Here is a 21,118-nt window from a genome sequence, read left to right as displayed (position 1 = left end):
GATCAGCATCAATGGAGAAAACAGTAATAGCAGAAAATGAAATTATCAGTTTCTGATACACTTAAAAATAAGGCAGCCAAAATTCCAGCGAGGAAAGCGTTACTTTTGGAAGTGAATAGATTTTTACATGTCATTCATATATTGCATTTATAAACTGCTGTATCACTCAGGAGAGAGTAGCCAGCAAATTAGAAGCTAACCATTTGTTCAGCAGCAGAAGAGCAGGAAGGAGCACAGGAATCAGGTGTCAAGGCTTTGTCTCAAGGCTCTTGGCCCCTGAAACCCATGTCTAACAGTGCTCACAGTGCAGCCCAGGCTTGCAGTTATCAGGCCCAAATAGATCTGAAGGCTTCACTTTGTTACTCAGAAGTCAGCAAAACTCCCAGCAACTACAGCGAATGCTGAATGTGGAAGCATGCAAAAAGACTTTTGATCAGTAGGGCCCAAAAAGGTGGTGGGTGCTCTAGATCCACGAGATTCTGAGTTAACACTTCAGGAAGGGATTTTTCCATGCAACACGTACAAAGCGAGTCTGATAAACTAAAAAGACAAACTAGTTAGTATGAACATAGATATTTAGATATTTAGCCATCCTCCAAATCAGAGGTATCTAACAAAAATATGCTCTTCTAGCAGTTGGTTTTTTTTTCACATTTCTTGGCTAGGACCCATTTATTATGAATATGAATTATGCATTTGTGCCTATTGCTTTATCTTTTTCATGCCTCTCCTGGATCAAGCTGTTATCCATCTTGCCAATAGTTATTTATTACTCTGTGATTATAGGCACAGTAAATAGCGAACTATTAAATCACAAACCAACACTTATTATCACCAAAGCCAAACTCCTATTGCTAGAAAGGAATTGCTGAATTTTATACGTGGTTAAGAGTTTACTTTCTTTTGCAGTTGAGATAATAGATGGTCATGGCAAACCTTTTTCCCAGGAAACTGGCAGTTGGAGAAAGTACTCTATAGCTCATTTTTAGACTGTAAGCAGAGGAATTGTTCTTGATACATATCCTGGGCATAGAGCTATGTCCAAAGTATGTGAAAGCAATAGCAAATTTATTTTGGGCTTTACCTTATAATGTGCTCTAAAAAAAGTGTTGGCATTTGTCAGCTCACTTCTTTATCCTTTCAACTGGCTAGAGATGGATAATGCACGTAGGGGCAAGGCAGACGATGCAGAGAACCTTCCTCCAATCATTTAGAACTCTCCCCAAAAACAAAGCATGACTGCTCTCATTAAAGAGAAAATACAGCACAGATAGGGACATGTTTCTCCACCTGCAGGAGAAACAGTGAGGAAAAAAGGATGCCAAATTTTAGCTCCATCTTTTCAAGCAAATGCACCTTGAAAGGAGAGCCAAGTACCAGCCTGCACCATCACTTGTGCATTTATGTTTTTGAAGATCTGGTTATATTACTTATATCAGCTCTGAAACACACATGCAGCCATACAGTGATGGAAACAAGCCCTTACAAGGCAACAGTGGGACAAAAAAATTACAGACATTTAGATCAGGTATAAATCAAATGTACATATTCTGTATGAGAACCTATACTTAACTGATAATCAAATAACCCATCCAAGAGCCATTGCTAACCAGACGCTGAAAAAACTTACTCTGAAAGAATTCAAAATCAAGGCCAACTTGTATTGTTTTTTTTTTTTAAAAAAAGCAGTTAGGTTTGACATGGCGAAATGAAAGACTTTCTTTTTTTTTTTTTTATAAGCAACTGCAAGCCTTCTGCCAACAGCTGACTCTCTGCCAAAAGGCCATGTTTATAAAGGTTGCTAGCAAATCACTGGCTCGGTTCTCCCTCTCAAACCTACAGAGCTGAAAAAAACCATCTCCAATGCTCAGTGAGATACGTTCACCACTCCAAAAAGCAACCATAGCAGCAAAAAAATACTTTTTTAAGCACAGCAGGAAAACACTAGTGCAATAGATAAAGCCTCTCTGATATCTGCACGTAATACCTAGTGCATGAGTATTTCATAGTGTCTCCTGCAACAAGTGCCTTAAGACAGACAGTTACTGTTTTCCTTTTGGAACACCGTACTCAGAGGTGAGGATTTAGCCAGCAGTAAAGCCTAATCCAAGTCACCATGGTTCTGGCACAAGCTCCAACTCTGCTACCAGGGAACTCTCCCCCCATTGCCCTACACCTAACCTCCCCCATGGCACATTGGCATGTTTCCTCCCACTCACCATCTTGGCAAAACCACACACAGTACTGAGCCCCTGCACAGCACTTGTACAGAACTCTCAGAGTAACTTTGGCTTTCCAGATGAAAGAAGTTCTTCCTAAAGTCTGTTTTCCAGGCTCCAACTTTTGCATCCTAACAGCAGAAGCCTGCGTACATTTAGGGAGGCACTAAGCATGCTTAGGAATAATAACTCATGTGCTGGTACAATGGGGAACTTTTCATTGTAATACGAAATTATAACATGACTCTTTAAGCTCTTAGAATTATCCTTCATTCTTTTCACCAGAATGTTTTACCTCTTGGGGGATTCTCTTGCCTCTGAAAATCCATCTTGGCAGGACTGAGGTTTTATTTTGGCCGAGATTGCTTATACAGCCTGAAACAAAACATGGTAGATCATGATTCCCAACCATTTTGGTCAGATTTTGCTGCTGTGGCAGCCTGAGATTTCAAGTCACTTCTTATGCTCACAAAATGGTTGAATCTTCAGCTGATATGAGCAGACACAGCTCTGCTTTGACTTCAGCACAAGATGTCTAATGAAAATACATGTTGATAGCTTTGGAACCCAAAGTCAGGTGTCCCTGCCTGACCCCTCCTACAGTCAGGCAGAGAGGAGGGTAAATAATAGACTTTCTTCAAATACGTTATTCATTTCTCTTCCAAAAATAGACCCTATAGACTATCAATAAAATGGCTTTTTTCTGATGCAGTTAATTATAGAATGGAACACGGAGATCCAGCAAATCTCCAGAGTATCAGCAGAAAGCAATTATGAGAGACCTCAGCCCAGGAAAGCATGTAACACATATTGGTTAAAACATGCTGATTTCTTTCAGAAGAGCCCAAAGGTTCTCAGTTCCCAGAAAACACTTCTATTACTGGTCTGCTAATACCAATGTAAAATCAGGGTGCTTGGGATTTCATCTGTGCAAGATCTAATGGAGAGCTTAACTGTCCTTTTGTTTTTGAAGCCAATCTCTTGTTTTTCTTCTCCCCGTTACAGGCACTTTCAAACAAAGTCCTGGAAGAAACACGTACCAAGGGTTCTCAAAATCCTGCAGCTGGGAGAAAAGCACAAGGGAACTATTACTGTTTCTATTTATTTGTCTTGAAATATTACCCAAAATGTCATACAACACGATAGCAAGCAAGACCTCCACAGAGAATAATTCACTGTCGAAATAAAAAAGCCCAGCCAAACGCCTCCCTGGGTGCTCGTATCATGCCAGCCACTTCTTAGATTCTATCAACCCAGCTGCCATAGCCAGCTCACAGTAACCACTGATCTTTCCCTCTTCTTTGCCTCCCGCTGCAGCTTTGCATTAAAGCCTCTGCACAGGAAGAGAGACAGCAGAGACTGGAAAGGAGTCAGACTGATGCTGCCTAGATAAGCAAGCTTCCAGCCTCAAAGCAGAGGCACTCCTTGGCCGATGTTATGTTTTCAGGACTGTCCTGGCAGCTTCTTTCTGCCCTTCTTGTTCAGGCGTAGAGGATTCTTCTACTTCAACATTATGTGGAACCCACAGAAAGATACCACTTTCCAAAGGAATGTTTAGTGTGATTTTCCAATAAGAAAGATACTTCATTAAATTAAAAATTCTTTCAGTCCTCACTTGGTCTGCACATAGCTACATCTCTTTAGATCTGGCACCACCCTCAAGGAGCAGTGCCTTGTGCAGAACAAGCCCACCCCTCCCAGCACCCTCAGTGTTAGCTGCTTCAAGTTACCCAGTGCCTGTAGAATCCAACTTGCAGATCTAAGGGCACCAAATTCTCTTTAAAATACCTTTTTTTCTCTTGTGTTTTTTTTTCTTCTTACCAGCTGAAGCAATTACTACTTGTCATAAATAAAAGCTGCCAGCTATGACAAACATTCAGTTCACTGTTCTAAAAATGTTCTATAATTGTTTCTCTCTCCAGCAAAGAATTTTCTAACTATTCTATGGTGCATCCAGCCAGCGAGGGGGATGTAATGCGAGATGATACGGCTGTCATCTGTCCGTTGGAGGGACTGGAGACCCCAGAGTGCGCTCACTGGATGGAAAGTTTTGCAGCACACCAGCAAATCCCTTAAAATTACATTACAGATGAGGACGCTCAAGCAATACTATCATGCAGAATGAAAACATGATATCTAACATGCTAAAATCATGCCCTTTCCAGATCTGGGATATCGTTCTTAGCTTTTAAACTGTCATTTCACAAAAAACATGTATTATCGCATGAATGAATAAAATAGAGCCTTTGTTAATTAATGTGTAGCATAGAGTTGAAGAATGAACAGCAATGCAGAACAGGGCATTACTCTTGCAGATAGCATGGCCTGCAGATGAAGACTGCAAGAAATTAGCAAGAAAATAAGAAAACAACTCTTTGATTAAGGTGATGACTTACTTGCACTGTCTGAAACAGAGCTGCTTAAAACTGACTTGTCAAGCAGTTGTAGATATTCAGAGAGATTTTGGTTTGCAAAAGTTCCACATTTCCATATTTTCTCTCTTATATTTATAGTTCAAATAATTCTTAAATGAAAAGAAACAAAAGTCTTCGTTTAAATGGATGGGGCCCTACAACAAGTGATGTTTCACTGATCTTTTGAGCCTCCTCCAATGTATGAATTTTGGTGGAAAACACAAAATGGGAGAAGAATCGGGAGAAAAATGAGCACTAATGAGTGGCTAAAGGAGTTCCCTTTGTTTAAGAAATAGAAAGCCAGTGTGGTAGCCAATGATAGGCTTTCCATACATTAAAGGCTATTATAGAGAGATTATAAATTCCAGGTTATTCTCCACCCTTGTGAGTGAGAAAGCAGGAAGGAAGGAGGAGAAAAAATTGTGCTTTATTAGAAGCAAAAGTTCTTTTTTGGCACTAACAAAAAAAATCTCTTAGTAAAGAATTGAGATATGCTGCTTTTGGATGTGCAAAAAGCCCTTCACTGCAGTTGTTAAGAATAGTTAGATTGTGAGATGTCTTGGGAGCTGTGTGGGCTGACTTGATCCTTCCTCAGAGCAGCACCTTCACATAAAATTTCTCTGGAGGCTCTCTGCAGCCTTTCACTCACAGCTTTTTGTGTGATACTCTGGTGTGAAATCAAGTGGAAACATTATTCCTTGCCTTCCTGTGGCCAGTTACACCGGTAAGTATCTGACTGGGGAATTGAGAGGAAGAAGTCTTCATGCCAAATGAGAGAGAGGATGTCAAAGGCAGCCTTCAGGCCATAGCTTGGGCAATGAGGGAACGATCACATAAATGCTCAGAGCAAATCCAGCTGTAAAAAAAACAGCCCAGAGTCTGTATAGGCAATACACCTTTAAGGGAGAGATTTTATACAGAAATTAGTACTGCCACATAGAAAGGCACAGCTTCTGCTTTGCAAAATGGAATACTTTCAAATGGGGTCACGATTCCCACAGCTAGATTTTGATGGTTACACAAATGATTACTGACACGATTAGTACAATGCTGGCTGAGAAGGCAGACTGAAAGCTTGTAAAGCTGATCTCACTGTGCTCTCAATAAAATCCAAACTTCTATGGGAGAAGAGCTAGACCACTGCAAGAGAGCTATTTTGCAGCAAGCAGGTTGATTTTTCTCTCTTGTGGCAGCAGAAGTTTCAGGCACTCACTTCAATTGCCAAAGCAGCCACCTCTGGTGTCCACTGACATCTCACTGTCTGGAAGTCCTGCTTCCTTCTCATGAAACACCACATTCATGCAAGCAGTTCCTGCCATTTATTTTTGCTTCATCCCCAGGAAAGAGGAATGGATGTCACTGCGTCTGCTCAACTGACAAGAGATGGTTGGCTGTCATTGCTCCCTCTTATCTCTGAGCTGTTGCTCTCTTACCCAAACCTGTTGGCTCTTGTAGGATATTCTGGTTTTTATAGAACACGTGCAGAAAGGAATCCTGCCCTCAAACCAGGTAGCAGAGTCATGCTGATGCTAAATCAACTCAGTCTTACAAAGCACTGGGATAAAATAAATACTAATTAGTCATTTTTATTTTATTTTTTTTTACATGAACATAGGGAGAGCTGGATGAGAGCTAGTATTTTCCAAAAAGACATATGCTTAGGTATTCTCAGGTTTGGGAAACACTAGCAGCACATTTTCAGAAAGCCCTAGGCACTCCTAATTTGGGGAAGGAAGAAAAAAAAAATCAGGATTTGTATCCGAACACCAGAGGCCATCTCAAAACAGCACACTCAGAACAGATTCACATACAAATTCAAGCAATATAAGCAATAGGCATTAAGCTGAGAAACTTCAGGCAGTAAGCTATCCTTCAGAGGCAGCTGCTGGCAGTCCCCAGAGCCCTCCAGCAACTTTGCTGACAGGGTAGGTAGCATGATGCATGTGCACTGCTCCTAATCAGTGGCAGGGCTGCAGCTCCGCAAAGTTCGTCGGACAGTTTAACACAGTGGAGCAGCATAATGCAATTCATTCCAAAGTCGCTCTATTCCCACTTAAAATGACAGCTGGACCATGTTTACCGTGAAATTGCATTTGTTCTTATAGTACTTGCTTTTCAGATACTGAGAAAACGTAAATCCTGTGGCTAATGCTAAGCCACTGCCTGGGTAGGTAACCATGGCTCTAGGCTTGTATTAGACATGGGGATACATTAGAGCCTCCGATAGAGCTCAGCACCGTACCTGTAAGGGAAGGTTGGGTTGTGAACGTTCCCACTCCTTTTTCATCACTGCATTTCTGATCCATCCAGACACAAACCTCTTCACTCAGCTCAGTGCACAACTGAGCTCTGTTTCATTGCCAGAATTGACGTGCACACACACAAAAAAACACTTCTACAACAGTGACTGATGCCCAGCGTCCCGGCAGTGGAGATTGCAGAAAGGCACTAACAACACAGAATCAGCCGAGGTGCATTTCAGCAATGGTAATATAGACCACAGTGAAAGAGAAGACACATGAAAACCTATTCCCTTACTCAGAAGCTAAAGAAAATAGGTTAGATATGTCCGATGCAGTGGAAAACTTGTTAGTTATAACGCAGCTTGGTTCAACTGGCAGCCACCTGCTGATTTGACTACAGCACTCCTCTTCATCCTGCAGGTCCTCAGACACAGATCCTTCACGCACCATCTACAGCCAAGCCTCACTGCAACACCTTCAGAGTTCTGCCTCTCTGTGACTGCCTTCCTTTACCATGCATCTCATCCTTCTCCTGTCACAGTCCACCCACTCCCTTTTGTAGGCCTTTTCAAAGTTTATCCTCACGTTTATCTTTATCCCCGTGCCCACACTGAGAAACTCTCTGGAAAATCATTCTGGCCACAGAGAAATATAAAACACATCCAAGTTGTTTTCTGCTATTCCTTTTCTGCTAAACCTAGTCTGTAGGGCTGTGGTCTGACTCTGCTCCAAGCTCCTTCAGCCCATTGCCAAGAGAGTGAGCCAGTTCAGACTGTACCCTGGCTCTAACCAGACCTCCACAAGTCTCCCTCTGGCCTCACCTTTCTTCCTCCTACTGGCACGAGTGCAGCATCTTAAAAGTGCACATGGCCACAGCACATCATCCACACCGCTCACCTGAGCAGACTGTTGTTTTAAGGAGCGAATAACAAAATATCAGAGGCAATATCGATATGCAGTGAGAAATAGTACAAAATAAACAATAGGAATGTACAAATACATATTTCATGCAAAATGGATGTGGAAAGGAAAACATCTAGGTTTAGTATTTGTGCACTGAGGAGGTAGCTGCTGTGTTGGAAGCTCACTTACTTGTAAGAGTTCTCAGTTAAGACATTTAAATTCTCACAGCCTAATTTCCAGCAGTGCTCATCACCTCTCATGGTTTAATAGCTTCAGGGGGAGCTCAGTTGTACTCAGTAAATGCCTGACTTTTAGACATACTTTAAATTTGTTGTTTTGCAGATCATAATTTGAATCCACAGCCTTTTGAAGTCTCAAAGGGCTGAAATTTGCACCGTCAGAGATGTCCAATTAGCCCCATTTGCACCTGCAATTCATTTACAGGCTTGAAGACACTGACCTGAGTAATTTCCAATGCAAAACTGAGCTTGGAAAAAAATATATTGCTTCATAAAATCATTGTTAGGGAATGTAATTTGCTTGTAATGTGAAGAAATCAACCATCTCGAGTGACAGAACAGTGAAATGAAATACTGCTGTGCATTCAAACCACGCCAGCAGTTCCTGGTAAAAGCAGTCCTTACAAACAATTCCAGATCTTTCTTAAACAAACACATGCATGAAACAACATGGCTAATGCTAAAAACATAGATACAAACGATGCAATTAGTCCAGAGCCCAGAGGCAGAGTCATCCTGCCTCCACAACCCAGCATCAGTGTTGGCCTGTTCCTCACCTCTTCATCTGCTGGCAGCAAGGATCAAACTATTCATCCTTACACCAACACAGTACTGTAAGCAGAGCAACAGGAACACTGAATTAACAGCATATTCATATTTTGTAAATTTGGACTGACTTTGGCAGGGAGTTTAATCAAAGAAAGAAAAACACCAGAAAATCCTACTGCCCTACTGTGTTTTCCAGAGTCATTACCGATATTACCTTTGACAGTTTCTCTTTTTCAAAGCAAAAACTTAAAAGTTTAGCATTTGAAAATAAAATGAGCTGTTCACTTCACATTGAATAAAACATCTGGGTTGAAATGATGAGGGTTTTTTTTCTTCTGCAAGGAAGAAAACTACCTGAATTTTGTCCCAAATACATTTCTTATTATAAGAAATAGTATCACGTTCATAGCACTCACTGCCTCTCAAGGAACCTCATGCCCATGCTGGCTTGGTGTTCTTTGAGCCTGTGAATCTGTATCTCAGACTGTTTACAAACTGATGCACAAAAGCCTGTATGTGTATGAAAGGAAATGAGAGCTACACTGCTAACTGTGTGGTGAAGGGGGAGAAGTATGCCCATAAACAGTTTAGATCTACTAAATAATTCTGCAATTCGTTTTGTGAATCAACTCATTTTGCCAAATTCCTTCAGCATCCTGCAAAGAATGGATCCTATCATATTATCTACCGGTACTGAAATCAGCTGATTATATTTCCATTATGACAAAGAGTGCTAGCAGAATCTATTACAGGAAGGTTTTTATTCTCCTGCATCAAAGCATTCAAAGTATTATTTACACTGTTATGATTTAGCATAACTTGAATACAGGTGCCCACACCTTTCCAAGATGCCAGAATGATTACAATGTTATGAAGATTAATAGGATAAAGGGATGATGTCTGTCACCCATGACAGTACTTCTGAGGGAATAGTGCATAAAGAGAACAACCAATCTGATTTTCCAAAGTGTAGAAATTCATACAGGAGCTGAGCTAGAGCTATCGCGTAGGATGGATTTCAGTACATGGAATGAATAACATGAAGGTATCTCATGTAATCATTATACCACATCCTTCATTCCTGGTTAGTGCAAAGGGAACCCCAAAGGGTAGGAGAGATTCACCCATAGCATTGCTTTGTAAGAATTTTAGCCTTAGAAGGGCCTAAAATGGTCACAGCTTTTTCCAACTTGTGCAAGATGGAATTTTACCCAGGAAGTCCTTTACCAGGCACATAACTTCTGAGCTGATCTTGTTTTTAGGAAAGGCATCCAGTTTTGATTTAAAGATTTAATGTGGCAATGAATCCAGCACAATCCAAGGTAAATTGTTCAAATGATTAATCCCCCCTGCAGCACAAACGTATAGCTATTTCCAGACATAATACATCTGCTCCTTCTCTGGTTTTCAGAAACCAGGTGGGATGATTCTACTGGTGCCTGAAGAGCTCGATAAGGCCTGGTTGGCACTTGTTCTGTGAGCTGACACTGGCTTTGCAGGGGGAAAAAAAAGGGGAAGCAAGCACTGCAGGGACAGAGCAGGAGGCAGAGTTGCCCACCCAAGGCAGAAATGCATGGGACAACAACCCAAAAACCACCTGGCTTGCCCAGGACAGGAGCCCCTCAGCTGTTCATCATAGCATCCCAACTCCCCACAGAGCTTCAGTCTTATGGTTTAACTGTAGACAGATTCAAACACAAAGGATACCAGCAAGGATAGTCAGCGGGGATGGGCAACTTCTTAGCCTTGCCCTCCCTCACAGGATATAGAATAAAACCTTCACAGTGCTAATCTGAAGGCTACAGACAAGAAATCTGCCCCTTTTCTAGTGAGGATGAAGCAGAGTCCAGAGACAAGCCAAGAGCCTTGCTGTAGAGAGCATTATGGATGGATGAAATCTCAAAACTTCTCCATCTTGACAACAGCAGTGATTTACAGCAACACAAAAACTCTGTAGAACAACTTAAAGCAAGGCTCCAAGGAGCCAAGATTAGTTACCAGCCAGCAGAAAATAGGAGTAATCAATTTTGTTCAGCCTGGACTGAAGTTCTGCACCTTTCCTGCAGAAAGAAACACAAAGGTGTTAGAACTTTTTTTAAGAGAAGATGGTCCAAAAAATCACAGCAAAAAGAAAGCACTGCTTGGCTTATGTTGGCACTTCAGGCTCTGTAAACCAAACGTAAGTAGAGGTTAGCACAAACGAGTGCAGACAAGATTTTTTGGTTTCTCTTGGGGCTCCTTTCTGCCTCACTTTGTGCTATTAAGCAGGACCTCGCTCCTTAAACAGCTCCATGTGATCAGCAAGATTACTCAGAGAAAAACACTTTATACAAGAGGCTAAAATCAGACTGCAGGAAAAGCAAAGGCAGGATCTGAATAAGAGGGTGCTTTAGGCAATTGGACTTCAGCTGTGCTGAACTGTACCCCGGGGTTCTCACTGCTCAGTGAGCCTTCTTAGCTGCAGAGCCTTATTTTATCTTCAGCAGGTGAGCCAGAAACAATGGGAAGCAGCAGAGCAAAGAGAAGGCTGAGTGATGATGAGGGCTTTGAACAAGAAGGGGTTTCTAGTTGTGCATAGGTTCCACAAAATTTACCTGTGTTGAAATACCCTGCTAGATTAAGGGCTTAGGCACATTTGCAAAACAAAAATGAATCCTGTGTTTAATCATTGTATTATAATATTCATTAATATTGAAACAGCTTTGAATTACACAATTACACAAATATTTTGCATCCTATGATTTGATTCAGTAATCTCATTTATTTTAGATTTTATTAGCTGCTTGCCTCAAATTCATTCAGTCAGATACTCATTTGGTTTGCAGCAGTGGGAAGAAGGATTTCTTCTTCCTAATGCGAAGAACAGAACCAGCCCTCATATTTCAACACTGCTCTGAAGACTAAGTTTTTTCTCCCTGGAGCAGTTACTTTCACAGAGGGAGGTGAGTTAATCTCCTACCTTTTCTCTTACTATCTTGAGGCAGAGAGAATGCACTGGCTAAATAACTACAGCTTTTTGCTTGTGGAAGTCCTCCCAGCTCATCAAGAACCTTACTGCTCCCTCCTCTCAGCACTGTCCCTGCTGCAGTGCAGTTGGCAAATCCCATCCTCTCCATTGGGCATCTCCCCCACTTCTAATGATTTCCCCTTCATTCCTACCATGGAGTCAGAACACTACAGTACAGACTCACAGACAGGGGACTGGTGCAGATTTTTGCTGCTGACACCTCTCAGACCTGCAAAAAGGCAGCTGAAGACCGTTGGGTCTGTCTTTCTGCAATCACAATTGATTCTATGAACAGGTAAGGCAAAGCCCAAAGAAAGCAACCCTCAGGCAGGTCAAGTTATGCAGACACACAAACACACATATTCTCCATTCCAAGAGTTCTGAGTTTGCTTCTTAGAGGGGGGATTAAAGAAGAGCTTAAGTCCCCCAAAGCCACTCTCAGAAGGAGAATATGTGGTAACAGTTTGAGTTGGATCATCAAAAAAACAGGGAAAATTGAAAATGAAAACAAAACAAAAATGAATACTGTAGATTCACGAGTATTTCTTTGTATGGGTTAAAAAAAGGATAAGGTAGGATTATAGCAGCCAGTTTTAGGCTTTGAGGGACTTTGAAGAGCAAGAGAGAAAGAGAAACGTTTCCAAGGTATAGGACTTCCTTCCAACTTAAAAGGCAGAGGGGGAAAAAAAGAAATAATAATGGGTGTAATGTACCAGTTCACAGACAAATAAAATCCATACTCATTACAGAAGAATATGTCTGGAGCCACAATATGACATAACCACACAGAATTAATAACATTTGCAATCCAGTACTCCAGGGGCTGAGAAAATAAAACAGCTCTTTTAATGTTGGCAAAAGAGGGTCAAGTATATAAAATAACTGAGAAATACTAAGTATCCATTTGTGAAATAAATCCCTATTCTGTGCAAATGTTTATAAAATAAGGATCCCATTAAAAAATAGCTCAGAGATAGAAAAAAAAATCAGTTTGTTAAACCAGTCACAAAAATCGCATCTCAGAACAAGTATTTCCACTTACCCTTAAGTCTACAAGAGCTGAAGATTTTAAAGCTTCATCTACAAAATGGTCTCAGAAAAAAATAACTATAAATTAACCAATCTGGTAAAAATACATATCTTTAAGACTCCATTACACTGCTGAAAAGTTCAACTACATTGTAATGGTCATATTTCATTTCCTCATCTCACTTTGGAAACTGATTGAGAAATTAAAGCCAGAGTACTTTTCAGAGTCCGTACTGTAATCGAATCCAAACTTTCAAGCCCCTACATAATAATGTAGCTCCCTCCAATAATCAGGGTATATACCTCAGCCTCCCTCCAGCACCTCGTTTGAACTGAAAGTAGACAGCATGGATGTGAACCAGAGTGAACAACTCTCTGCCACCACACCCTGCCCTGTTACTGCAGACAGCGCCGAGCTCTGCTGGCACCGGCCGCCCGCCGAGCTAAACTGCGAGCAATCTGCAGCGCTTGCTGTCAGCACAGCTTCTGCCTGCTGGAAGTACCCGGGTCACCTATCTAGTGCAAAACAATTCCACCCAGCTGCTAAATAGTCACCCAAACTAAGCTGCCCCGGCCGCCTGCAGCAGCTCGGTGGGCTCCCCTCCATCCCACCACAGAAAAAAAACACCTTCCAGCAGACCGTGGATGAACAGACTAAATTTAATTCAACCCCTAAGGGAAATTACAGCCTCAAAGGTGGCTTAGAACCAAAGAAGTGTCTGCTAGTAAGTTCTCAATTGTTATTAATGGCAGATTACACCACTACAGAACTTTTCGCTGCCGTTTTTCCCCTGATCAAGTTGTATTCAAACCACTTCCCAGCACAGACCCGTAGTGTTACAAAGACACAGCTTGGAGAATAGCAAAGGGGTCAACAACTTCCTCACCACTGAGAAGCCTGAGCTGCCTTTGAGATGGCTCTTTTTCTGCAGCGCTGCAATGCCCGTTCACACTTGGGAAGCAGGGTGCAGGTAGGCTTTGTGACTTTGAGAAGTCACATAGGACGAATTCCAAGTGCTAACAGCAGCCTGGACAGTCCCTCCTTCATGTTTGCTGCTCTTGAAATAGCACCATGCAGCCATTCTCAGCTAAGTAATTCCTATAAAGACCTGGAGCAAGGCATGCATGACAAGAAAATGACCGTGCACTAGAGGAAGGGCGTTGACACTAAGGGGTATTTGAACTACAAAACCAAAACCAAATTAAAATTAAAGCTCCCTTATTAAATTTCTAATTGTTATGTGATGCTGTGCCATCATCTTTAAACCACCAGCATATTACTTTTATGTGAGACAAGTAGAAGAAAAAAGGGGTTGAATCCAAGTCTTTGTTTGGCTTTATTACGTGCGATTTGTTTTTAGCATTCTGAGCATTTAACCTTGAAAAATAGTGTTGTTTTGCCACTGCGTTCTCTGATTGTTACTCTCAAGGCATCTCAGTAGCATCTTTATAAATCTGCTGTAGCTTGTAAATATTTCTTGCAGTCCAGTGTTGAAGACTGAAAAACCCAGATCACTTTTAGCTGTCAGGCAATTAATGTAATCCAGAGGAAATTAAAGGTGTGCACAACTGGGACTGCTTTTAATAACAGAGGGCTCCTGACTCACACTTGTAAGTGGAAGATGAGGCAGGGAAATTTAGACACCACTAAAATAATTCACCAAAGTAGACCTTGAGACTCTGAATGCTGTTTTATTGCAGATTATATGACAACTAATATTTGGAAAGAAAACATAATGAATGTACTTACTGATCACCTATTTCAAATGAGAGCCATAGCAAATTTACTAAGGGCCGCATCATATCACATCATCAGTTGGCAGTTTTTCCTTTCAGCTTCCTTCCTATGTTTCAGCTACAGTCAAATACAGGAAAGAGGTATTTGAGTTTAGGGATGCCATCTGGGACTGGTGGCTGTATCCAAAACACTATGGGATAGAGGGAGCTCAGCCAGTGAGATACACAGGCAGTAGGACACAGGTTCAAGACGTTCTGTATACACGCCAAGATTTGAAAAAGCTTTCAGGCTCTGCCCAGGCATGGGGATGAGATCACAGAGTGCAGGGATGGGGATCCAAGCACTTGCCCCAGAGCTCTGCTATCAGCAGCAGCAAATAACCAGCACATATCACCAAAGGCAGGGGGAACTGCCAAGCGTTCAGCATGTCAAAAGTCAGATCAAGGTGTATGGTATGGATTTGGGAATCTAACTGCAGGTCTCGTCTACTCAGTAATCTTTTCATTCAGTCTATAACCATTCCTAGCCAGGATTCTTATTTTTCCAAATGAAAGAAGGGCAAAACCTGCGAGGATACAAGACCAAATATTCCAGCCATAACAGCCCCTTAAGCAAATACATGGGATAGTATCAGTGCCTGCACTAACTGTGAATTTTCCACACGTTCCTCTGCTCAGTTCAGCCCTGAGCCACACTTCAGCAGACGCCTGCACCATCAGCAGAGTTTCTACGTATGTCTCTGCAAGCCCAGAACTGCAGCATTCCCTTTTGCGTCTCCTGACCAGTTCAGCCTTCATCTTATCTTTTTTTCTCCGGAGGAAAAAAGAGCTCTCTCCGTATAAAGATGGCAGAATTGGGCCTTTTTATGAACTGCCAATACAGAATAATTAAAGCAAACTACATGAACATTTCCAGCAGTTGAAAATTAACTCGGCCACGCAGGCAGATAAAAGCATCGCCTGTTATTTGAAATGTCTGTGGAGCTGCACCTTTAAACGCCATGGCAACCAAAACTATTACTGAGCTCCTTTTAGATCTCATTTTAAAAGTAGGAAAATTGATGCTTTATTCACTCAGGGTAAGGTTTTCTATTTATTTTTTTATATTAAAATTTTTTAAATCTGGTATGGCCCTGCTTTTAACAACTAAATCCCTTTTACTACAGCAGCTTTTCCTCCTCTAGCTCCCTGCATGTTGAGCATTTAACCAGCACCAAACATTCCTCTCTGAGAAGCACTTATTGATCTGTTTGCTACTCTTTAGTGTATGTAAGGCTGAAAGAAATGGCTTAGCATGTTTTCACCTTGGCACCTGATTCCACCAGCAATACACAAATGCTACACGTTTTTCATCAATGAAATAATCATTCATTAATCCTTATTACTAACTTACAGCCGAGATACTCCCATGACTATAAAATAGCCACGCTGCATCCTCTTCCATATACTGCAGGTGCTGGGAATTGTCTTCCTTGCCATGGTATAGCTTTGGATGTGTGGCTTACGATCAGACATCTCCTTCCAGGCATCAGTGCAGGCATCAGCAAATAAAGAGAAAACTAAGTTTTTCTCCCAGACCAGTCTTGCTTTAACATCAGAAAGACTGAAAACTGTGTGGGAATTACCCTATGGGATCCCCCAGCCTAGTCAAGCATCTAGTGACCGATCCCACATACCTCAGGAAAAAGAAGCAATTAAAATTGTGTCACGGAAACAGGCATGCAGCCTTTCCATCATCCTCTGTTATCTGTGTCTGTTTCTTGACTGTGCTGGAAGCCTCTACGAGATCTACAAGACGTGAGAGCTGCTGAAGCTCTGACTGGTGCAGCCCTGCTGCAGGATACCAGGCAGTTCAGATCCATCGGAGAGATGCTGCCACAGCCCTGCAGCAGGGACACAGGAGAGCATCTTTTCATTAAAAAAAAGAAAAAAAAAAAAGAAAAAAAAAAAAAAGAAATGCCTCTTTCTAGCCACTAATAAAGTTTACTTTGGAATTTGACAGATAACATAATAATTCTCTTCCAAATTTTGCTAGTATTACCCTTCTGGTTGTTCTTGCTCATTCAATTACAAGCCCAATGCCCATTTTCTTCTTGCTGTAGCTTGGCCACAGTGATGTTCCTCAGGAAAACTTTAACACAATTTCCATTCTGCTTGCTGTCATTATTTAAGTGTTCACAATTTTTTTTAGAAAGGCCAGAAATCTGCCATAAAACATGCAGTATATACCTACCTGAAAGACACAGGCCCCTTTCTGCACACATCTAGCTATGATTTGCAACAGAGGCACCATACTCCCAAGTGAAACTGTTTATTAAATCAACGACTTGTTCAATAAATTTAGTTCTTCAGCTCATTAACTGTCCCCTCAAAAAAAAAAAAACAGATTAATTTTTATAAGTTTCTTCATTATTCACAGCTGATGCTTAATGTATCCAACAGCACAGACTGCTTGCAAGGTCACCAGAGAGAACATCTGTTGGCAGCTGTTTGGTACCCCATCTTTAGTTCTGCTTCTCACTGACTATTGCATATTGATCCTCTCAGCCAATTAAAACATATCTGATTATTCCTAAAATAATTGTGTCACTTTTTGCCCATCTTCTTCTTCATCAGACACAGATACATAATTTTTCATGAGAAGTTGAATTCTTATTAAATTTCAGCCAAACAAATGTTCATGAGCAGTAAAATAGAGGAGGAACAAGGCCTTGGGTGCATCTGGAGACTATGGGACTCACCTTAGCACTGCCATTGACTTAATGGGTGATGTGAGGCATACAGCTTCACCATCCTGCTTTTATTCTTGGTGTTTAAGATGTACAGGAGATCTTAATTGTTGCATAAATCAGTTCAAATTGACCATGTGAAACATTAAGTAAATACCAGGTATAATTAATGGTGTTAAATATTATAAATCCATAATTCTTCCCACCAAGAAGTTCCACTCTGAGCAACCTTTCCTCTGAGCTGTTTACTGCAAATGTACCTGCACGAGAACCTCAGGCTAAGCAACAGTGAGTTTAAATCAACAAATAACTTCTGTGAGCTTTTTTTCCCTTTACTTTTGGCTTCATCAGCAAGTAGCAGCAAAGCTTATACAGATCCATTTAGTCCTCGAGAGAGCTAAAACACTGCTGCATAGTCCACGATTTGCACATTTTCACTCACTTAAACATAGAAGTGATGACATTTTCTACTCCATTCCAATCACTTAAAAAAGCAGCACAGGCCAGCTCTGAGCTTTCAGCTCTAAATACTCTTTGCCACTCCGGACAGCAATAAGAATTTTCAGGGATGCAATTTTTACTTGCCGGGTTGTTTATACTGCTGCCTATTAGCAAAAAAAATATGTAGACACACACGGGAGTGCACAGGAGCCCAAAGTAAAAAGAGGTTTAAGCAGACCATTTGCTCACCACTGCAAACGTTATTTATTTTTCAGCAAACAACTAAACATGGACTTGAGAGAGACACAGCACTGCTGCAGTGCATACTTGTTCACTCCATATACAGATGTCGAGACAAAAATTAAGCCAGCAGCTTTTAAACTTCCTCTTGTCTTCAGTTCCCAGGAAATCTAGTAGCAAGGCACGACCAGAATAAGAGCCCAGAACATAATGCCCTCCTACAAACAGTACGGCAAATCGTAATGCCAGGGAGGGCTGCTGAGTGAGCACCAGGGATTTCCTTTGATGGAAGGATTTCTGTAGATTTGTTATCCAGTAGGATATTGGATTGGTAAGGGCTATATTAAACACAAGGACAGGAAAAACAGCTTTACTTTCTTTACTACTGAAAAGACATGGCCAGTCTGATTGAGGTGTTGCAGATTAATTCTATCTCAGTCAAAATCAGGACATGGGCTTATCTCCAAAGCCATCTGCTATTGATGGCATTGGTGAAATGGAACCAAACATTCCCAGTTACCCAGAATTGTCATACATAGTACCATAACTTTTGGTTCAGGAATATCTTACTGACCAGATGAGCTACTGAACTCATCTACCAGCAGGAATTTACATTAATTTTTAGCTTTTTATTCTTTTTTTTTTTCTTTTTTTTATTTTGTTGACTTAGTGATGTAAAAGTTTGCAACCACAAAATATAAGCACATATGCATTATTAAAAAAGATTCTGAAGAACTGAGAAAAAAAAATGAAACACTGTACTATAAACCAAAATGCAGTCTTGTCAGACACCATCTTATTAAAATCTGAAAAGCAGCCTTTTTAGTACTGTTCCTTCATTTATATACAGAGAAGTGCCAGATACCACATTAGCTCTCAGATTCATCCACTTCATTGTTTTTATGTCAAAAGCAGCACTCCTTTTCCCACTGCCAAACAATACATACTCCATTTACATCTGTTATGTCATGTGTGCTCTTATAAACAGTTGGCCAACTTCATCCTTGGAGTACATACATCACTACAATTGCAAATCACCAAACTTGTCTCCTCCAGAAAATAATTTGTCTTTAAAACTGGACATTTTGCTAGAAAGTGACATGCTTTCCTAGAACTGGCTTTGACTCCTTCGAGGGAGGAAATAGGAAAAAACAGAATTCCTCCTGACTTCTGAATAAGAGCAAGGGATATGCATAAGAAGAACAATTCAGATAACTTCACTCCAAAAAAACCTAACCAGCTGATTTATCTGACTGGGAAACGTCTAGGAGCTGCCCATGACAACTATTAGCTGCATACCTCGTGCTCTCCATCTCCTCTTTAGCCTGGCTCTGATGCTGGACTTCATCTCCCACACACATCACTGACACAGAAATCCAGCAGCTCCATGAGGAAAGAGATATCCCAGCACCCGGGGAGTCAGCTGGAAACCAATGAGAGGGAGACATCCGCTGCTAAAAATATCCTATCTCTGGCAGCTCATCTTAACATTTAAATGAGTTGCCTGTGTTATTTACTGAAAATGTAATAATTCTGACAAAAAAATAAAAATTTTCTTTAGAAAATGTTTTGGTTCTGTGGAAGTAGAGGCAAGGAGTTTCTTGAGGATTTGACATTTACAAGAAATTTGCACCAAGTGATGTCCCACTGCAGTGGCAACACAAGCAGCTAAAAGCCACAAAATACACAAGAAACATTCTTCAATAATTTGTCCAATGTAATTTATTATAAAACCCAGACACCATCTTACATAGGTAAAAACACTTTTGTTTAAGCGACAAGCCAGCTCCATGATAATACCTTATCACAGTATTTCTAAGTGTATTTTAACTCTGTGTATTTTAAGGGTATTTTAACTCTGTTAAAATACACTTAAATTTCTGTAGTACAGAAACTCACAGGCATCACTGACATAGCCATCCTTTTAGAAGATACTACGTAAACCAGATGAAGTTTCATTACTTCATCAAATCAAAGAGATTGCTAAAATAAATAAGTGACCTCTAAAGAACAAAAAAAACATTTCATCCTTTGTATGTGAACCTGAGCTATATGGCTGCCCTTCATGAACTCCACAACCGCACCTGAACTAAAAAGAAGTTTCCATAAACAATCAGGACTCGTGCATCCGAAGTAACGAAGCAGACATCACCTGAGGTAAGCAATACAGTAAGATGTATAAATGATTATCCACTCTTCCCAGTCTGTGTTAACATCTACCTCCACAGCAATTCCTTACTCTCCTTCAATGATGTGCAGAATAAATGTGGCTTATGAAGTTTTCAATATACAAATTGCACCAAGAAGTCTTGGAAATGCTATTAGAAAGGTATTTGGCCTTGTTGATTACATCAGTTCTCCAGAAGACGGTGTAACTACCAAACATTTGCTACTGGTAACACGCCTTACCCACAACCTTCTTTTTAGGATGCTTGTGGTACAGTGACATGGAAACGTAATCTGCTGACATCACAATGATGTAAAATGAAATTCCACTATCGTTTGGGATTCAATCAAGCAGGTTTGGCTATCAGAAATATTGCTTCAGACAATAAGCAGCCTTTATATTCATGTATAAAAGAATGTAAGATGGCAGAGATGTAATCAAGATACAAGTCACTAGCATCTCCCAGGCTAGGTGGAGAAGGAAGGGACCAGCTCACCTGGAAATAGGTGGCTGCACAGTTAGGATGAGAGCCTGACGGATCCTCCTCACTTCCACAAAGAGATCAGCACCTCACCAGCAGAAAGAGGTCTGATTTGCCCTCTGCCCAGTTCCACAGCCCTTTGTACCAGACTGTCCAGCACATAGTGCCCAACAGCCTATTTCACCACGTGTCTGTCCTTTTTTCCTCTTTGTTTTTAAATCATCTCTTTGGTTTTCTGCTGCTCCATGCTCATAAACAAGTCTGAGTAACAGATTCCTTTGCAATGGGATTTTCTGCCCTGGCAACTCATAAAGTTCTGCTCAGTCTGGCTCCACAGCATCTGTGTCACTTCTCATTACAACTTAAACAATAAGAATAAATCAAGTAAATGAAAATATGCATCCTGAAGGCCTAATGCAAGTGATTTCATCCATTTTAAGAGCCACCAGCTCTGATTTACCTTAGAACCTTGCTCCTGCCCTGAAGGTGTCTCTAAAGCACCCTGTGACTGATGGCCTTATTTTTAGTTTTGTAGCAGAAGCGAAGGAGAAATTAAAGAAATAAAATGGAAAAAGTAATGAGAGCTCATTTCAGCTTATAATGGTATTTTCTCAGGTGACTAAACATTCATTTGACTTTTGGTAGCGTTGAATTTGTTCCCCATTAGGGGAAAATATGATTTGGAGGCTAACTTGACCTCTGGAGTATAGAACTTTCCTT

At 40.9% G+C, this 21,118-nt stretch overlaps 1 long non-coding RNA gene across 2 annotated transcripts in view; it reads right to left on the bottom strand.

The window, feature by feature from the left end:
- Positions 1-21,118, bottom strand: part of LOC128079219 (uncharacterized) — a 131,725-nt gene that overhangs the window by 91,695 nt on the left and 18,912 nt on the right. The window lies entirely within an intron of this gene.

The sequence above is a fragment of the Tympanuchus pallidicinctus genome, unplaced genomic scaffold, assembly GCF_026119805.1.
Source record: "Tympanuchus pallidicinctus isolate F22 unplaced genomic scaffold, pur_lepc_1.0 scaffold18, whole genome shotgun sequence".
NCBI lineage: Eukaryota > Metazoa > Chordata > Aves > Galliformes > Phasianidae > Tympanuchus > Tympanuchus pallidicinctus.
This window is presented reverse-complemented; position numbering and strand designations above follow the sequence as displayed.